The sequence below is a fragment of the Lampris incognitus genome, chromosome 1, assembly GCF_029633865.1.
Source record: "Lampris incognitus isolate fLamInc1 chromosome 1, fLamInc1.hap2, whole genome shotgun sequence".
NCBI lineage: Eukaryota > Metazoa > Chordata > Actinopteri > Lampriformes > Lampridae > Lampris > Lampris incognitus.
Genome location: NC_079211.1, coordinates 14,241,062 through 14,249,820, shown reverse-complemented (window position 1 = coordinate 14,249,820; position 8,759 = coordinate 14,241,062).

Sequence of the window (8,759 nt, the reverse complement as noted above, 5' to 3'; positions counted from 1 at the left end):
AAAAAAAAAATGGCATAAAGAATGCCATGCATTGCATTGCATTAAGTAAGTATATAATATCATATTATTTGATGCAAGGCTGAAACGTTACTGAAGGCGAGCCTCCATCATTAATGACTTTAACATAGCTTCTCTGAAAATAGGAGTCAGGTTCTACTTTTATTTGAAAAGTAAGAGAAAAAAAATCTTAGAAATGCCAAGATGCTTTCAGGATACTAAATCCCTGTATTTTGGCTTGGGTGGTATTCTTAATTCCAAGAAGAGATTAGCCCATAGAGCTTTTATATCCAGATACAACCCTGCTCCCCCAATATGGGTCACTAAGTTCTGCATAGCCCCTCCTCTCTCTGGCCAGATGTGCCCTTAAAAATAATGCAGCAGTTTTATCCTCGACAAAGACCTGGGTAAAAATGATTTTGATGTCTTTATGTAATCAGATAAAAGCAACAGAAACCCTCGACTATACTGACCTGAACCCTTCTCAGGTCAGCCTCACCTTGTGTGCTCCCTGTGCCCCTGCTCCATTCACTTGGATCAGTGGTTTCAGATGCGCAATGTCTGGCAGGGCCCTGGGGCTTCCGTGGTAGTCTGGAGGCAGGAGTGGCAGAGAGGCCCACAGCAGGGTGGCGACTGGGGGTCTGCAGGGTTTGGAATCCATTCACTGGATGCTTTGTACCTCTTGTGGTTAATGGGGGCTTTATGTTGCTTGTGGCTGAGGAAGCTCGTATGGATGCTCTCTCTGTCTGTGCCCTCTGAGGAGCTGAGATACAACGAAGCACAAAAAAACATCAAGGATAGGCCAGTAAATCATGACTGACCTCACTGCTATGGACTGGCACATGTGCCGCAGTCAATGCACTGTTCACATCAGGTCAAAACATTGGAAATACAAAAATGTCCCCACGTGCTCCGAACAAACGTGGTCTTGCTCTACATAAGGCAAATTACACCTGCAAATATATCTCTTGTGAGAGGGCTGTATATAATGACTGTTTAACCATATCATACTAGTGTCAAAGAGGGAGAAAAAAAAAAGAAGAATCAAACATAAAAGATTTGTACTGTACATAAAAAAATGTCACTGACTCACTGCATGAAGAGAAAAAGGTTACCAGCCTTTCCTCTTGATAAGCTTCATGTTCACTCTAGGAAACTACACGGAACTTACCTGTGTCGCTGACCACAGCAAACATATGAGAATGAGTCACCAAGCTTTTTTTTTTAAAAGGAGATTTTAGAGCAAAACGATAAACAATTTTGACCTATGAAGTGACCGTTTTCCTGCAGCATAACAGGGTTCGCCTACTGTTGCCACACCGCTCTTTTTAAAAAGGAGTTTGCCTCAAGCATTATGTTCTGTGAGCTTAACAGCAGTGGTGAGCTCCAAACCTCCCTTTCCTTCCCCTGCTTTTTCCATTAGCACAGCTGGCTTCCCTTCAGAGGAAGAGCCCCCACCCACCCCCACCTCCTTCCCTGGGTCTCATCTTTCCCTCATTTTGACTGAGAGAAGAGGTGGGGGAGAGGGACTACACTGTTTATCTGTAAAACCTGGTTAAGGGAGCGGAGGGGTCATCTGTATCCACCACTGCCTATTCCTGTGGACTCAAAAGGCTGAGCTCAACAGGAAAAGGAAAGCAACACTGAACCTGCACGAGGCTCCCCTCTGATGGAGAGATTGCATCACTGCAGCCTGCATACCCACCATGAATGAATGAAAGATGATTTGCTTCAAACACGTAATTGCCAATAATCTGTACTGATCAGCAAATCCACACATCAAACTCAGCGAACAAATCTCCATATACATCAGATTATTTGTTACACATTCGAAAAGGGGTAGGAGGAAGTATACACTTATTTTTTTTCCTACCCCTTATCACCTACTCTTAAGTTAATTCAGCTACATTACAAAAAGAAAAAATATAATAAAAAATAGGACAATAAAAAAGTCATATATATATATATGTGTGTGTGTGTGTGTGTGTGTGTGTGTGTGTGTGTCTGTAACAACACAGACAGAGATCACTTGGCATCATATGAAGGAAAATGAAAGAAAAAATGTAATTAGGAATGTTTGGAGATAAGTAAAACTTGAACGGTTAACACAACTCTTCATCGTCCCTATAGCTCTTGAAAATCCGTCCTTTGTACTTCTTGAACTGTGTAATGTTTGTTTGTGCTTTGTTTGGGTTCCATGCTCAGACTGTTCCAGTTTTACCCCACAGACTGACATAGCCATGGTCTTCAAAGTTGTTTGAACACATAATTTCTTGAAGTTTAATTTCCCTCTCAAATTATATTCCCCTCCTCTATCTGAGAGTATTTTTGTATATTACTCGGTATTAGACTTTTTCTTGCTTTGAACATTATTTGTGCCGTGTTAAATTCTACTTAATCCCTGAACTTCAAGGCACTTGACTTTAAAAAATACATAGCTTGTTGGTGTGTTCACAATATCCTATATTATTAACTACCCTTACGGCTCTTTTTTGTAGTATACCTTATGGTAGTAGGTTGACTTTGTAGGCATTACCCCATACTTCCACACAATAGATCAGATATGGTAAAATAAATGAACAATACAGAGTGCGCGATGACCGATCACATTTAAGAGGTGTTGTACAGAATGACCAAAGATTAAAAGCAAAAAAAAAAAAACAGAAAAAATCTACTTTGTGATTTCTGAAAGAATGAGTTGTGCATTGTGAAGTTAAACATAAACCAATGAAGTCTGTGTTCTGTTTACAATCTAATCATTTCAATTTCATCATTTCAACAGTGAGGGCCCTATTGTCTTACATTTCCAACAGTGGTGTATTGAAGCATTCAGTCAGTATCTCTTACATAACCCACCCCCAAAAGCCACCTTGCACTACACTAAATTTAACATATTCCCTAAAGCTCCCGTCCTAAGCCCACATCTCTCTGCAGCACCATTTCACCTTCCAATTACGTCTAAACAGACCTAACCCATTAAACCAGTTCCTCAGTTTACACAACAGAGTAACATTTCTAGGAAATCATCAGCTCTGCTTTTTTCAAAAACTGGTCATCTGACGTGTGTGGTTATCAACTTTGACCTAAAGTCAGTGTTTACTCTACTCGATGAAATTCGCTGCTTTTCCTCAGAGAGATCAAAGGTCAAGCCCAAATGCTGTCATCCTAACTCAAGTCGTACCCTAAAAATGCCATTCAGCAAAATCCTACCTGCAGCGCTCCTCTGTTTGGGTTTTGGAAAGATGATGGTCCTGGAGTTGCTACTACATCCCTCCCTGCTCGCGGCTTCTTGCCTCCCTCTGGTTGACTGAGTTGCCACTCTGGGACTGGGACTTGCAGCTGAATACTGGGAGGCTGCTGCTCCTCTAGGTCGCCTGGGGGAGGGCAGTCCTCCAAGTCGGCTCTTGTTCTTGTCACTTGAGGCTTCTGACACTATGGACTTTGAGGACTCGCCCTGCAATGAGAGCCATTCATCAATCCCCAGGTCCAGCGCATCTCACCCCGATGGCTCATAACACTCATGGCACACAGCCGGCATACAAAAGAGGACCGCCTTATTGGTATGGCTGTTCAGAGTTACCAGTCTTGAAAGGATATAATTTTCCAGGGCTTTCCAAGGACATTTTCCATGACTTTTGTTTAGATATACATGACAGCCATTGCTCACAGAAGGTCATATTACCGAGTATTAATCAGTGGAGACCTCACTACAGCCCCTACAGACAGACAGAATGACTGGCACACACATTATCTATTATATATATATATGTACACACACACACACACACACACACACACACACACACACACACACACACACACACACACACACACACACACACACACACACACACACATACCATTTGTATTTCTCACCAAGTCAGAAACAAAAGAGGTTAATTTGGGGAGCATTCATGCAGTCGTACACTTGTGCAACAACACTACAGTCAACAAAACCCCTATCTGGGGGGCGTTTCAAACAGCAACGGACTAAACTAAATGTCAAACTAAATGGACTTTGCGACTTTTTGCCGGTCACTGAACATACACGGCAAAATTCAAGCACCGATAAACAATCTCAAGGGCTAAAAGTACAGCTGAAAATATGCAATCCCAATGTGTAGTATACTATTTTACAACCAAACTTGACAGTTTTCCATGACTTCAATATATTCCAGGACATTTGATCAATTTTATCATTTTCCAAGTTTTTTCCATGACTGGAAAAGTAGTCTATAAACTTCCAGATTTTCCAGGATGCTTGGGAAGCCTGAACTTATGTTCCATTTACATTCCCTTTTAAGACTCCAAAGCCAGCTCAAGTCTGCTTCCCTCTTCTAATGAAAAAAAAACACTCTTGAAGCAACATCTCTCCATCGCTGAAGACCAAGCAGCAGCTATCACGTCATCAGAGGGACAAGATGGGAATAAAAAAAGTACCTTGAAAACAAGGGAGTTTGTTTCTGAGGTCTTTCTTCTGCATGCTCTTGGGAAACAATTACGTAGTGCATTGCATTTAAATGTTGTTGCATTTCATTAAAGGCAAGCACATTCTGCTTGACAGTTTTCACCCTGAAATGAAACTATTAAAATCACCTTACATGCCTATGCCAAATGAATAGAGTAGCTAAACAAAACAAAGGAAACAAAGGAACAGGGTCATCATCATTCTCAGTCCCTATGGTGTCTACTTACCACCAGGCTAATCTTTTTTACTCCTCTGGCATTTTCAGGAGATTCCCTCTTGGCTTCATTCTGTTTGGACCGTTTGCTCAGAGAAGAGACATTGAAGTTGCCTGGTTTGGACTGGCCAAATTCATGGTATGCTCTGGGGGTGGAAAGACCTGAGCGCAAGGAAGCTCTGTTCTCTCTGAGCAGCCTGGGGATAGAAGGCTTGTCCTGACCAGTTGCCAAGCCTGAGCTGACCCCATTTCTGGATGACACTTCCCTTTTGGCTGGTGATGGTTTAGGATCACTGGGGTCTTTTTTGCCAGGCATTTCTGGTGAGGATAAGCAGAAGGTCTGGTTGCCAGCATGCTGTGCTGGAGAGGCTGCCTGATCCATTTCCGAGCTGGCCTGAATGCAGAGAGCTGGCGAAACATGTTCAGTTTCAGCAGTATGGTTGTCGGGAAGCGCTGCTTTGTTAATTTGCTCTTCATCCTCCTCTGTGCTGTTGAGACTATACTTAGACTCAGCAATAGCAGAGAGATCCTGTTCATCTGAGTGTGTGGATGTAATGTCCAAAACAGCAGCCCCCATATTCACTCCCCCAAAATCATCATTGACTATTTCTATGGTGTTAGAGAGGGCAGTTGTACCATTCGTAACCTTGGTATGGGCTACACTGGTGGATGCTCTCTCATTTACTTGAGAAGGTTTGCTATGTGCATTAACATGTGACATTTTGTGTTGTGTAGTCTTACCAGATGGAAGACAAGACATTGCCAATTGTTGTCTCAGTCTTGTCACAATTTTTGGTTTAACACTACTGAAGTCAGGCTTAGGAAACTTTTTGATCTCTATTCTGCTGCCCCTGCTGGTTGAAGGAGGTAATCTAGCAACCAATTGTTTCATGGTCGCAGGGATTTGTTGCTCTTTTGCGGGTTGAACTGCCAGGTAACCAGCATTCTCAACAGAGGGAAACTCTGGTAAGGAGGAAATAGTGTTATGGATTGGGGTGGAGGTCTGAATATTCTTGCTAGCATCTTGCATATCGGACACAGGGGCCCCAAAGGTCTTTCCTTGCGCTGGTGAATATGTTCCAGTAAAATAAGGGCACAGCAATGCTTCATTAGTACTGTCACTGCAGGGGGGAGGCAATCCAGCAAAGGCACCAGGAGCAGATTCACATAGGAAGGACCTCAGATGACCCCCCTTTGTCTCAGTTGGTAGAGATATGAGACAGTTTGATGATGCTGTGTCATTTTCCTCGACAGCAACCATGCAGTCATCTATCTGGGTGAAAGTTATTCCAAAGCATGGAGGGCCCCTGTTCACTTCTGTGACTTCCTTTACAGAGCTTTGCTCCTGAAGCCTCTCGCAGACATATGAGAGTGTAGGTGACAGCCGGCTGGTCTCAGCAGGCAAAGCTGCAGGGCTTGTGGCTAGGGACACTGTGGGCTGCTGCAGGGAAGAGGTCCCCAGGAGGGTTTGATCCTGTGGAGTGAAACTGTTGCTCCTCCGCACCATTTCTACAGAGCTGACTGAGCAGCAGCTATTCTCACTGGAGCTTCTGCAGGAGGTCTCGCATGAATCCAGCTGACTGTACCCATCAGCAGAGCCTGGAGGCATCATGGCATTCCTGTTGCCTCCAGCCTCTATGTCTTTACCCATCCACTGGTCCTCATCCGATCCACTTCCTGCGATGCTGGGCTCCAGGCTGATGTTTTCATTCCAGCTGTTCCCACTGATATCAACAGGAGTGGTGATGAAAGTTTGGTTCAGGTTCATGCTCACGTCCGTAAACACGCTGCAATCTGCTGAGGTGATGAGCATTAATGTATGGTCCGTTGTGGACAGTGTGTTGTAGAGATTATCAACTGGGGAGCCCTCACTGAGGGAGCAGTCTGGCATGTTGGCATCAGGAGAGCTGCTGGAGTCTCTGTCACTCAGATTGCTCAGAGTCCCAGGAGAAGTGGGCAAAGAGGGTCCAAAAGACGGCGTTAAGATACTGTTGTGATACCCCGTTGAGATGGCTGGCTGCAGGCCTCTGTGAGGAAAAGGACAATCCATAGCCCCAAGGTTGTCTTCAGTGGGCATGTCATATATCTTCTTGGACATCATGGATTGGTAACTAGTTCCACTTGTAAAAATCAGTTGATGTTTTCAGTTAGGACTGTGATCCATCAATCATATATATATATATAGCTAAGTGATAATACTTATGACCAGAGGCAACTTTCTTCATCAGCAGAACCTGTGAAGGGCAAAAAAGTCAACCTGTCAAACATGCATAAACAGACTATGACATTACTGAATCAATAAATAGAACTAAAACCAGGGACAACAAATGCTGAGAGCTTATTTTATTTTCAATTTACAAAATATCTATACTAAATCCATTACTGGGGGATAAAGGGCAATGTTTAAACCAATCCTTTATTTGTAGGGACAATGGCAAAAACAGGAAAATTTAAGCTGTCATTTGAAGGGAAAAACCTCTTATTCAGCGTCATTATGTCTCTTGTAATGCAGTCGGTGCACCGAGTTAATGTTTTAAGGTCAGTAATGGGCAGCTGTAATAGTATCGGCATATGTCTTAAATGTTTAATGGTTTAGTTGAATGAAAAATTCAAAAGTCACAAAATATCAGGTTAGTGTTAAACTGCAGAGTTGGGTTGCTCAGTTTGTCCTTGAGTTTACACGATCTGGATCTAACGAATGCATATCCCAACCTGATATTTTTCATTATCCTTTTCAATAATGCTTTCCCACCAGACACAGCTCTTTTAATGATGTCATAACAATTTTAACTCCGGGACCTTTGAGAATGAATATTTTTGCCAGTCGGTCTTTCAGCTGCACCAGAGTTGCACTGATAGATGTGTATGAAGGGCGGGTATCAATGCATCCGGTGTCATAAGAGCCTTGTGGAGACCGTTGCTTAGTGGCCTGTGTTAATGTGAGGATGCATGAGTAGTCACGCTCCTAATGTTGAGCCATGTTGCTGTTGGGAAAGGGGCCCAGAGGCCTTTGACACAAGCCCTGAACACCAGTTTAAACAGCTTTGTTGTGTACTGTTATGTTTGTTTAAGCTTAGCACCAATGCTGACTGGACTGCTTAGCTTTCCAGACACAGCTAAAACAAAGGCAACAGTGTGATACTTGCCAGAAAGTAAGATATCAAGTCACCAAAATAAAAAAATAAAAATATGCTACACTTGTCATGTGGTCTGCGTATTTAGAGCAAATGAAACAATTTTAGGCCACCCCTTGCTGCACTACAAACGAAAAAAAGAAAAAAATCTTTAGACAGGCATTTGTTTTGCGGTTTTACAGCTCCAGATCATATCACAGTGACCTCCTTGGAACTGAGACAGCGTAAATGTTGATTGTTGTAAGCCAAGTTGTGCATGGTTTGCTGCACTCCTGTCAAGTTCAATAACAGAGCAAAGGCATTGGTTAAGCGGGGGGGGGGGGGGGGCATCTGTAATGCCATGGAATTTTTCCAAGGAAAATACAACAAAATGTAGGAAATCTATATCTTGATGATCTTGGATGTCACAGTTCAAGCAAAACGTAATACTTTAAGTGAAATACTATACTAAAGTTATGAAGGGTGGCTTTAAGGTCATAACGTTAGGTATGATCGCCTTATATTTAAATCTCTAAATGCTAGTTTCTTTGTCTTGGGTTGTTTGTGTTATGCACTGGTGAACCGCAAATTTCTTTGATAGAAATCCCCCAGAACAACCTTGTTTGTAGACTAGGGGTTGAATTGCACCTTTTATATCACCATCTATTGGGGTGCGATGGAGGGTCCCAGCTTAGTTATGTCACTCATATTACTTTATGATAAGAACTGAGCAGCCGAAGCTCACGGAAGGGAGTAAACCACAAAGACACCTGTGGTTGCCGGGTGCCAGATAACATTGGAGCTGCAGGGCTTAAATACTCACCTTTGTCACATACTGAAAAAGAACGCAATTATGCTCTGTTTCTCCTGTAAGAGCAGCAACGGGTGGGAAGAAAACAGTGATACCACCCACTACAATAGCCGGAGGCTCTTTGGAGCCTCCACTTAGATATTCATCACCTGGTGT